Genomic DNA, 12,737 nt, shown 5'->3' with positions numbered 1-12,737 from the left:
TGGAGCTACTGACACCTTCTTACATCTAGTCTTCACCAAAAATAATTGAGAAACTCTAACAAAATAAACTAGAAAAAAGCAAATAACTAGATCATAGAAAATAAGAGTGGCACGACTTTTTGAACAGAAAGTTCTACAAGGACATAGAATTTTACTAACAAAAAAAAGCCTACAGGAATTTGTCCAAGAACCAGGCTGTTCACCATTCCAAAAAGAAAATTTTCACCTGTACTGATCTGCATGAGGATTCATTGTTAAGAAACTCTGGGACAAGTTGCCAGATGCAGTATCTATAGTATTAACTTTAATAAAACTTGAATAAAATAAAACCATACACTAATCAGTTGTGTATCCTGAACTCTAATTAATATTTCTCTCAGAAATGCCTGCTTCAGACGAATTCAAAAGTTTAAAGCCAATCTGGGACTATTTTATACAGCACTTGGAACCTTTAACCTGAGAATTTTAGGTATAACTTAGTAAAGGAGCTAATAATTTCTGCTTTGGGATACAGCAAAGGAAAAATATTTGCATGAACTAATTTGTAAAGCTTTATTAATGTGTTTTGCATTTTTATTAGAAATTATTATTGGCTACTGAAAGGAAACAGTGATGGGTTACGTTGTTCTTAGCTTCCCCCCCCCAGCTGTATATGTCTTCATAAGGAATATTTGCTTCATTCCAAATCCTTAGGGGAAATCAAATCTATTTATTATAAAGATTAATAGAAAATCCAAGTAAATTTCTGTTGTTTTACAAGTTATTTTTCAATGTGTTGCTATATTATTACTGAGAAGAGGGAAAATAGGAGAAGAAGGATGTACACCAAATCTTAATGATATGTGTGGAACCAATGATTGCATTTCAAGGAACAGATAATTTGAAGGATGGACTAAAAATGTCCCTAAGCCTTATCTCTTACTATTCCTGTAGCACTTAGGTCCTTCTGAAATGGAAGTTACTAGGGAGACAGAGATAGGTAACTCAGCAAATCACATTAATTAGAGCATTCTGTTAATAAGATTAGGTGGGAGGGAAGTCTTGCCTACTCATGAATATAGGATTGTTGCTGAAAATCCATTGAAGTCAGGAATGTCTTCCTAAATCACAATATAGGGGGTGTATCCCAACTCACAGTTTACAAGGTGTTGAGGAACTGCAACTATTAAAATCAGACTCTCAAATGAAACTCTCAAAATGAAAAACCATTCACCACCAAAATTGCAATATTCAAATAAATTTTAAAAACTTTAGAACTAAGTATAGGGTTTTGGGGTTTATTTTTGTTGTTGTGTTGCTTTGTTATTTTCCTTACCATATGTAAATGACAGTACAAGTAGTCTGTCTTTGGCACATGGTCAAGTGAATCCTCCTTACACCTTTAGTGATGTATTTCAGGGGCTTGCCATCTTCCCCCTCATGCCTTTGGATAGCCAGAAGCAAGTGAGGAGAAAGAGATGGGCTACTTCATATGATTTTTATTTTCAAAATCAGAGAGCACTCTCTTCATTCTGTACTAGTTGTAGCTTCTGTTCTTGTGTTAGTATTTGCTGTTAGAGTGATATATACAAGGAAGAACGGAGTTCAATGTTTTATCTTGATTTTTATCAGTAACACTCAGAGACAGTAACTGAAATTGTGCTGTGCATTTCCAGGACGTTAGTGTAATTTATCAGAGTTCATTAGATCATAAATTCTTTGAAGCTAAGGGCTATCTTTTTGATGTTTGTACAGCCTCTAGAATAATGAGATGAAGGCTCGAGGTGTTACCCTGGTCCAAGAGTTACAGATCAAAGTTCAGAATAAGTAAACAACAAAAGACCTTGGACTTGACACTCATGAGCTATCTTCTCAGCTGGAGTAATTAAATGATAATGTAGACAAGAAATGAGTGAATTTATTATTTCAGTTTAAAGGTAGGGAACTGAGGTAATACTGGAAGTTTTTCACAAATTTGCACCAAATCTCTGTTCTTAAATCAGATCTGGAATTTTTAATTCTACTTCAATTCCTTGCGCCCAGGACTAAATCTAACCTCAAACCTTTCTCTTAACAAAAAGGATTATGTTGCTATTTAGAGAAGACCCTAAATCCTGATATGAAGGATTTTAAAATATACTGTTTGCTTATGTTCATCTAAAAATGTGAGTATCACTATGATCTGGACTAGAATAATTTTACTGCTTTGGCACCAGAATATAGATCTTTTATTGAAAAGTGTAATATTTTTTAAATGAAGAAGTGACAGCCAACATTAGTGTTGCATTAATTGCCATTGTAAAATTATTTCTAAATTTATTTCCAGCTCGGTTCTCTTGGAACAGCTCATCTGAGATGTCCATCTCATCTGCTGATGGATCTGGAGGTCGTGATAACTGTGGTTTCATTTTGTATCTGATGTCAGGTCAAAGTAGTCACTATCAAACATTTTTGCAGTTGGCTAAAATAATCTTTATAATAAAAAGTCCATTTTCCTAATTTGTATTGTTTAGAGGTAAAAAATGTTTCATGTGTTTAGATAATGGTCTGCAAATCTGTTTTAAGTATCTACAGAATGGTAGATGAAAGAGGCAATTCTTTTGGTTCCAAGTATTACTTTAAAATAAATTACTCCTATAGAATCATAGAGTGGTTTGGGTTGAAAGGGACCTTAAAGATCATCTAGTTCCAACCCCCTGCCATGGGCAGGGACACCTTCCACTAGACAAGGTTGCTCAGAGACCTATCCAACCTAGTCTTGAACACATCCAATGTTGGGGCATCTACAACCTGCCTGGGCATCACCCTCATAGTGAAAAACTTTTTCCTAATTTTTACTCTAAATCCACCCTCTTCTGGTATAAAGCCATTACCCCTCATCCTCTCAGTACAAGTCGAGCCCAGCTTTCTTGTAGGCCTCCTTCAGATGCTGGAATGCCACAATGAGATCTCCCTGGAGCCTTCTCTTCTCCAGGCTGAACAACCCCAACTCTCTCAGCCTATTCTCATAGGAGAGGCACTCCAGCCCTCTGATCATCTTTGTGGCTCTGCTCTGGACCTGCTCCAACAGGTCCATCTCCTTGTGTCAGAGGCTCCAGAGCTGGATACAGTACTCCAAGTGTGGCCTCGTGAGAGAGGAGTAGGGAAGGAGAATCACCTCCCTCAGCTTCTGCTGGCCATGCTTCTTTTGGTGCAGGCCAGGATGCAGTTGGCCCTATAGGCTGCACTTTTGCATTGTTGGTTCATGTTGAGCTTTTCATCAACCAGCACCGCCTAGTCTTTCACCTCAGAACTACTCTCAATCATCTCATTGCCCAGTCTGTATGTGTGCTTGGGATTCTCCCAACTTAGGTGCAGGACCTTGCCCTTGGCCTTTTTGAACTTAATGAGGTTGGTATGGACCCACCTCCCAAGCCTGTCAAGGTCCCTTGGCATCCCTTCCCACCAGTGTGTCAACGACACCACACAGCTTGGTGTCATCTGCAGACTTGCTGGGGGTGCACTCAATGCCACTGTCCATATCACTGACAAAGATGTTAAACAGCACTCGTCCCAGCACTAGTCCCTGAGGAGCACCACTTGTCACTAGGCTCCATTTGTACGTCAAGCCATTGACTGCAACTCTTTCAGTGCAATCATCCAGCCAATTCCTTATCCACCAAATGGTCCATCCATCACGTCCATATCTTCCCAATTTAGAGATCAGGATGTCATGTGGGACAGCGTTGAATGCTTTGCATCATCCTAGCTAGCTTTTGAAAATTCTCTCTTACTGATACCCTTGAAGTGCCTGGAGGCCAGGTGTTGCATGAGGATGATCACAAGTTTTATAGCTGGTTTTCATGTGAAATTGTGTGAAGAAAAAGCAGTTTCTAAAAACAGATTAGAGGAGAGAATATAAGCAGGTTCATAAAACAATACTCATTACAGAGGAGACACTTCCAGTTACATCTAAGAAAAGTGAAAGACCCAGAACAGCTAAACCAATGTAAGAAGTGCTTTGCTTGTTAAGGCTCATTACCTGTGTGGTACTTGCTTCTGTAATTTGTGATGGGATTGAAGAAGAGGGATTCAGAGTAGGATTCTACTTCTATGCAGGCAGGACATTCACAGAAGACAGAAGGCAGAGGCTTGTGCAGGGTACATTCCCAGTCTTGGAATGAAAGATTTCCAGTATGCTTATGTTATGTTTCCACATGTTCTGGTACACTCCAGCCTCCGTTCATTTGCTCTTTCAGATTGCCTCCTAGGTGTGCTTCCTATTACCCCTTTTCAGCTCAAATAATCAAAGCACCCAGAACCAGTGCTGGTTTGGATGTCCCAGAGATACCTACTTTATTTAGAAATATTTTCTCAGAACTTCAAACATGATGCAATTTTGGGGTTGTGTTTATTGCTCTGCATTGTCCCCTGTGGTGGTGGTCTCTGTGGCATGGAGCTTCTCTCTCTTTAACTTAGTCTTTAACTGGAAAAAACAAACAAAACCCAAAGGTAGTTCACATTTCCATGTTCCTGTCCTGTAATACACCTCAGTACATATATCTGTCCTGGGGTGTCTGTTACCTCCCTCATAGAATGTCTGTGTAAATTACTATATAGCCCACAGAATCCATGTATGAATTATTTGCTACAAACTGAAGTAGTTACAATGCTAGGATTTAAAGAGCAGATGATCTTCTGTGGTAATGATAGTCCGAGAGAAAATATTCAGATTATGTTCAAAACTTGTGTTGCATGAAAAAATTACCAAATGTGGTATTAAATTTCCAGGCTGCTGAAGCACTAGCTCTGCACATTCATGATTCTTCCTTCAGAATAATTATTTTCTGGTGCACTGCTTGTCCTCTATTTGACAGCCAAGTGTTTCTATGAATCAAGAATTAAAACAGGAGTCATTTATCCTCATCTATGGCACAGTAAGGCTCACACTATTAAAAGCCCTGATTCAGAAGAGGTGTGATGTCCTTAAAATAGGCAGTTTCTTATTTCACATGGAACTGGAAAAGGGCTTCAATAAACTGAAAATAATGAACAATAGTTATTTGTTCCTATTGCTAAGGCTATTTGTGTTTGAATGAGAAATTTGTTCTCAACTGTAACTACTTCTAGTTTTTGTCCCACAAGGAATTCCTGTTTCTGTGTTTATACTGTCATTGCATGTTGCCATGACAAAAGTGTGATACTACGAGTTCAACATTATCACGTTAGTCACACACAAAGGAGGTAGAAATTAGTTTGGAGCAAAATAGACTTTATTAATTAAATTGAAAATATCTATGGAATTTTATCTCTGCTTTTATTAAGATATCATTAATATTTTCCTGTACAAAAAAAGGTAACTTCAGTAATTTTCCAGCTATGTTTATTAATAGATATAATATATTAATATAAGTCCATCACAATTTCTTGCACATCTTGTTCAGTGTAGAGCCTTCCTTTGTTTAATGTAAATAATGATTTTGTGTCCAGCTTCAGCCTGAAGAAGTTATTGCAAGCTGAACCCTCAGGGTTGCACAATCCCACCTTGAAACCGCCCATGTATACTCCTGGCTGTTCTTGTACATGTTGTTATGAAAGAAAGAATCTGAAGCCTGCACTGGGATTCAGGCCTAACAGTGAAGTCATCTGGGAAATAATCTCTTTGAAGGAACAGACGCTTACTAAATGACATCATGGCTTGTTTATCCAAGTTGCTCAGAGGTGCACCCCTAATTCAGCTGTCTCACTCCATTAAAGTTCTGAGTTAAAATGCTTTAAATTTGAGAGAGCTTCATCATATTGCTAAAGTAGAATATTTTTTTTTGTTAGTTTTATCAACTGAGACTGGTTTTGTTATCGAATACTATACAAATCTTGTTTCCTTACATGTTTGTTTTTTTTTTGTCATCTTGGTTCAGTTTTCTTTGTACTTGGTGAGGTTTTGTTTGGTAGGTTGAATGTTTGTAACAGGAACAAAAAAGTCATTAGGACAGATGGAGCTTGAGAACGCTGAGTTCAAGCTTTGACTTGCTATATTTTGTGAAAAAAGGCTAGATAGCCTGCAGAATGCTAATATAGAGCAGGCCAGTACATGCTACAGTTAAAGGAACAGTGGCATTGTGAAAACCAGTGGGTTGATACAGCAGGGCAAAACAGAGCCAAAAACAAGGACAACTTTGCATGTCTTATGCAGGGTGTTACAGTGGTAACTCTTACAAAAGTTGTGAGAGTACCAGCTCTTGGGATCTTGTTCTTGCTCTTCCTTGAATTGTAGCATTATACTAGATAGGGGTGTTTGAGGGGTAGGAGGGGGTTCTGTCCTTCAGTTTTATGGGAATACCAAAGAAGATTAACCTAAATTATATAACCTAAATTTGTGGGCTTAGTCTGACCTTACTATTTCCATGAAGAAATGATACTTGAGTTGAATCCAGTTCCTGTGGTGCTGAACTAAGTCTGTGGTCTAATTATGGACTTGTAAAGCTGAAAAATGTTTCCATGCTGTTATTATGCACTTCTAAAGCTAAAAATTTGATTTTTAAAACAGTGAATAATAATTATTTTTAGATGGACTCTCTTTGGTTAAGATAAAGTACATATTTTTTACTAGGAACAATCTAGTTAGGAATACAGGTTTTCTGAATTGAGGCATTCAAGCAGTATGACGTCTTCAGTGAGTGAGTATCAGGGGTGTGTTCAGGTTTGGAATATACCTTTCTAAAGGAAATGCCAAATTGGATAATTCTGTTTTCCCTGTCTGGATACAGGATGAGTCTTGTGAATATACCATGTACCCTTCTCTGTGCACCCACATTATCAGAAATATCATCTGTTTGAATTATCACCTTCACTGAATGTTGGTTCAATAATAATTCTTACAGCAATAAAGAGGTACTATATTTTAAGATCTAGCAGTGAATTTAAAGTTGCCGGTTCTTAATTCTTGGAGGTCAGAGACTAAATAAAATCTAAATTAATATGAGAATAATAGAGGATTGCAGAAGCAGCCAAGGATGTTTTTCAGCATCAGTAGTTGCATGACTCAGTCATTTTCTAGGCAAGTGAGAAACAGCTCAGACCAGGAATGTGGTCAGGCTAGATGACATTAGTCAATAATATGCTCATTTGATGAGTTATCTCTTGTTAACTATCCTAAAAATTCCAGGCAGTAACAATGCTGCACTACAGGAGGCTCTGCAGAGTTGATGACTAGCAATGGAGAAACAGAAAATAATAATTTGATGCCAGTTTGTTATGTTAAATGAATTTCTATGTTAAGTGTTAATAGTTTCTGTGTTGAAGCAAAGCAGCTATAATAACTTGAAGATGGTGCCTTTGGATTGCCCACAGACGTCTCCTATTGCAGTAAAAGGAGCTGACAGATGCTTCTGCCAATACAAGGAAAAAAAAAAGTCTGTTCCCATGTGTAAAAGCTGAAACTAGAAACACTTGAGTTGTCCAAATTGAAATCCAGAGGATAAAGTTTGCAAGTGTGTTGTTTTTTAATTTACCTCTTCAGTTTATCCGATCTCTGAGCACAAGATTCTTGCATGTGAAGGCCAGTGAACATAGTAGCACATGTGAAGAAAGAACGCTCTCAAAAGAGCGTGTCCCAGACACAAACAGAGAACATATGATAAATTATTTTTCTCCAGTGATAAATCTGCTCTTACTACCATCTTCCCCTGCCCTTATTTCTTTCATACCAAATATTATCTCTGATTTTTTTGCTTATTTATCGGCTGTGGAAAGTGCAAGTGGTCTTAAAAGAAAAACAGGCCTTCAGTGTGATACACTACTAATACTAGCATTGCTATCATTTGAGCACTGTTAAATCTTCCTTTTTAAGTCTTTTTCCCATACATCAAAAGTTTTTTAAAGAATTTTTTGAAAATTACATGAGTTTGTTGCAGTTGGTTGGTTTGTTGTTTTTTTTTCTCCAAGCTGGAGTATCCCTAAGGGTTATTCCTGTTATCCTCCTACTGCAGAGCAGAGCCAAAACCCACTTTTTCCTCATCCAGTTCTTTGAGGTGCAGGTAATTCTGCAGGTATCTGTGTTTCTTCTCAGCCTGTGGCTAAAATTGTGGGAGCTGTAAGGTGGCTGATAATGGTGTGTGCAATGGGGGAGCAGTGTGCACCCCCCCACCCCGTCCGCTCCATTATAGTCTTTGGGCTCAGCCTGGCAGCTCTTCAGGGCATGATACAGTTTGAGATGTGCTTCTGCAGTGCTCTGCAGACTGATGGACTGAAGAAGTACTGAATGTTTATTCCTGTACAGCTGGTGTTTTCTCTAATGACAGTCTTGCCAAGGTAAACTTTTTTACCTTTTCTCCTTTTTTTCTGTGTTCCAGACTGCTCTTGTCTTCCTTGTAGAGGTGTTAGCTGTAATTCTTAACGTTATTTTACTGTTAGGATTAGACGCTTTTATGCAGAGAGCAGCTTTGGTAACTGTGCTGCAATCTGATTTGGTTTTAAATATATCCTTTTTCATAGCTTCTGTAATATGTGACCACACTGATCTCTCTGGAGAAGGTCTAAGTTTTGATCAAAGTGTCTTAAATTCTTCTGAAGTTCTGCTTGCAAGTAAACTGCTTATGTTAATATAAATACATACATATATATATTTCCCTATTGTATTTTCCTTTTTTTTGTGCCCTTTAGTTTTTTTCCTATCTGGCTGTGCATTAAAATGCAGTGGGACTTGAAGAAGGATATGACCTGGTGTAATTATTCTTATTCTTTTGCCTTTAAAATTACACCAAGCTGGATTCATCTTACTTGGACCGTGCTTCAGGTTTCTTCCCAGTGAGCAGCTCTGTAATTTCTCTTCTCATCAAATCTAAACATGGGTTAGAAGACAGGTGTAGGCCTGCTTCTAAACATTTGGGTTTCTGGAAGGAACCATATCCATGGCCTGGTGAGGTGTACTGCTGTAATGAAGTGTCTATATCGCCTATATTCGTCAACTGTTCAAAGATGTTAAGATTTAGTTATCTAATTGTTTTTTTTGTCATAGCATCAAATTTAATGTCTGAGAAGATTGCTTACAGATTTGATAGTGAAGAGTTCTTAGTTACTGTGCTTCTAGAGAATAGAGGAAAGTACAGATTAAACCAGCATGGCTTGTTGAGAGGTTGCCTAAAATTCATCACAGTGGTTTTCACACCATTGCATCTGGAAGATTCTTTTGTTAACTGTTATCATTTTTATGGTACTTTCTCTAATGCTCTCTTTTTCTCCCTGCCATTTCAATAGCCTATCAAATAGTGTTTCTTTCTTTATATCTGAATTACTGCCAATATTTTATCTTCTGTGTTGTCTCTCATTTGGCCTAATTCTGCTGATGAATGGAACACCTGGTAATATTTGATTTCTATCAGAAGACCCTTCTTTTTTATCTTCATGTATTTTTAGTTGTGCATACCAGTTTTTTTCCTGTGCCAGAGTCACCATTTGTGCAGAACATTGCATGTCAGACAAGCAGGGGATATTCAAGGAATGTGCTGATGTCTGTGGCACTTTTCTCTCTCAGACTCTCATGGGGTGAGTTTGACGTCTGCTCTCATTTGAGCAGCAGTCATGCCTAGGAGACACAGTTGGTTTTAAGATGTCACTGGAGAAGTGCTCTCCAAAAGGGAGAAGTCCAAACATTTACGTATTCTTGCAAGAACAGGTATTGGTAGAGAACCAAGGAAGCTGTTGCAGATGGGGAACTGCACTGCAGGGTGAGGAAAGAGAAGAAATTCAAAATAGAAAGAGTTCTGTATTTTATAGTCCATATTGTTCTTGTGCAGTTTGACAGAGATCACTCACATGTGCAAGGCTGAGCAAAAGCTGTTCATGTCTCAGGAAGTAATTAATACCTTACATTTGTTCATGTTTTCTGCTAAACCTTCAAAACTGGTCCCTCTTCTTTTTCATTCTCATTTTATGTTATATACTGTCATTCTGATGTGATCAGAATGTAGATACATTTGTCTTCATTTCATCAATAGATCAACATCCCTTCAACTTCTGCTGTAGAAGGAGCTAATTTATCAGATTTTGGCAGCAGCTACCCAGTAATTTTGCATTTTTTTTTTCCCTTCATTGTTTGCACTTAGTAAGTACTTTTTTCTTGCAATTGCATTTAAATCTGCATAAAAGAGAACTTTTAAAGTTCAGGGATTTCAGAGTAATAAAGATATGTGGCACTGTGAAAGACTTTTTTTTTTTTTTGAAGACTGAAATGTTATGACAAAAGAGAACAGATGTTGTTTTATTATTAAAATATCCTACACTGCACTCTACTGGAAGAGTGGAAGTCTACGTTATATATTCAAAGTTCACCTAAAGCGATTTCTAAGTAAAATTTTATGTGTAATGATTTTTTTTTACTCTGGTAAAACTAACTTTTCTAAAGGATGGATACTTTTCTTTTTGAAAAAAAGCATCTGGATATACTTTGTATGTAAAAAACCCAAACAATCCAAATGTAAATGTTGAGAGTCAAAATGTGAGCTGACAGGGAGGAATTACAGAGGTGTGGCTTGCTAATAGTAAGGAAAAAAGTGAACTGTTAACCTTAACAATTCACCTGACCTGACTAATAGCTGTCGGGCATGTAAGAACACCAATAGACTTGTCAGAACTGTGAAGGATTCTGAATGCCTGAAGTTGCCCTGTGTTTGAATTGGCTTTTAGTTGAGCCAGCAAAATAGAAGTAAAAAAGATTTGCCTTTTATTTTAATGGTTTCTCCAGCCAAAGTACGGCTATAAAAGCATTTTTAATTATTTCACTACAGAATTGGACCAAAATGCATCTTGCTCCAATTAAATGTATAGGAAAATTTTCATTTCAAATACATTTTGAAGGACTAGGTACTCCCCACAAAAGATCTGTCTACTAAGTTAGTTGTGTTAAGACAAGCCCTCCTGACCAAGACAGCTGAATTATTCTCCAAGTTGCTGTCAGTGATAAAACTTCTGTTGATTCAAATATGGTGAAATCTCCACAGCTGCACTATCTTGCAAATCTTTGCATGTGGAGCGAGAGCATCTGGTTGTCTGCCAAGATTATAAACAGTTTGATCCAAGGTGTTTGTCTTGTATATGTCTGGTCAGCAGCTCACTTTCTTAATGGCAAACATCAGTGGGGGAAGAAAAAGCTTTCATGCACTTTAAAGGAACAGTCAAGTTTTAACTGATAAGATTTGCTGACCTCATAAAAGTTATTTCTGCTTGTAGACAGCTGCAAGTGAGATCAGAATAAGTAATATATTAGAAAAAATAACCTTTCCCCAGATTTGCAGGAAACGTATTTGGAAGAATGGCAGAGCAATAAAAAATGTGTAGTAATCTATGTGGGAAAAACATTGCCCTGGCTTGCTTTATGTTATACAAAAATAATAAATGTCATCCTCCTCAAACTTCTTAAAGTTTGAAACGCAGTACAATTGAAACTTGGTATATTATGTTGAACTTCTCCTTAGCACTAAACTTAACAATACATAAATACTTAAAACAATGAGTCTGATGGTGTGCCTATATTATTGACCTTTTTGTTAGATTTGGGTTATTTATGCATCAAGTACATCAACTTCAGGACTAACTCTTTTACTAGCTGCAAACAGTAAATGAATGTATCATATGTAAGCATTTTTAATCTATATTATATATATGATGTTAATGAGCACTTCAGAATTTAATACATTAATTTGTATATAGGATTAATACTGATTTATCTGATACATGTGTTTGCTTAGCTTAACTATTATGAGTAGTGCCATAGTAATTGGTGTCTAATATTAAACAAAATATGACGATAGGTCAGATCATGCAGAAAAGATACAGAGCAGATGAAGCAACCAAGCAATAAAACGTCTCCAGTTAATCCGCTAGCTGTATGTTAAACCTACACTGCATAGTCATTCTTTTGTTGTAATTGGAAAATAAACTGTCTTGATTTGAAATTCTGTTAATATTTTGCCCTAATTAGATCAGTCTAATGAATAAAAATACTCAGAATATTTGCTCTTAATTGCTGTTGTTCTTTTTATTGCTCTCTTACAAATAATAAATGAAGTAAATGAGAAAGGTTATGAAAGTCAGGCATGAGATGTGTAAGGAGTTATAACTAAAATTTGAGCTTACCTGAATAAAAAAATAGAACTGCAGTTAACAGAGAAACAAGATACAGATATATCAGATACAACTAATGCAACCCATGGCATGATCTCATCATCTCTCATTGATACTAACACTTAAACTACAAATGTCCATGGTATTTCTGAATTAAATTAATCTTACTGTATTTTCCTTCACTGACTAGCTTATTAAGTATAACGTCTAATTCCACATCTAGCTCAAAACTGCTGAGAGCAATAAAAATTTCAGTAGTGATGCTTAATGTCAAAGCCAGTACTCATCTGGAAGACAGCACGTTGCAAATAACTGGTGGAGTTCTGGTTTGGTTAAATTAAGTTTCATAAATATTGATAAAATGCTCATGATGTTTCTGTGTACTTTGAGTCTTGGTTGTTTATTCTTTTGTATCTTGTTGAGAAAACCCAATTAGTGGGGCTTTCTTCAGGCTTTGTCAGTCATTTCAGCCTGTGCTTTTAGCACTTCATCTTTCTATTTAGACATCTGCTTCTCCCTCCCCTCTGTGATCAGAAATAGTAATTTCTGATTTTGGAAATGTTATTACAGGCTTAAAAATTCAGTTACATTTAACAGATTCCCCAACCGTGGCAGAAACTTAATTTGATGCTTACACTTTCTAAGGCAGTAATGTGAAT

Source organism: Merops nubicus, unplaced genomic scaffold (assembly GCF_000691845.1).
Source record: "Merops nubicus isolate BGI_N331 unplaced genomic scaffold, ASM69184v1 scaffold21392, whole genome shotgun sequence".
NCBI lineage: Eukaryota > Metazoa > Chordata > Aves > Coraciiformes > Meropidae > Merops > Merops nubicus.
Note: the sequence above shows the minus strand (reverse complement) of the source record.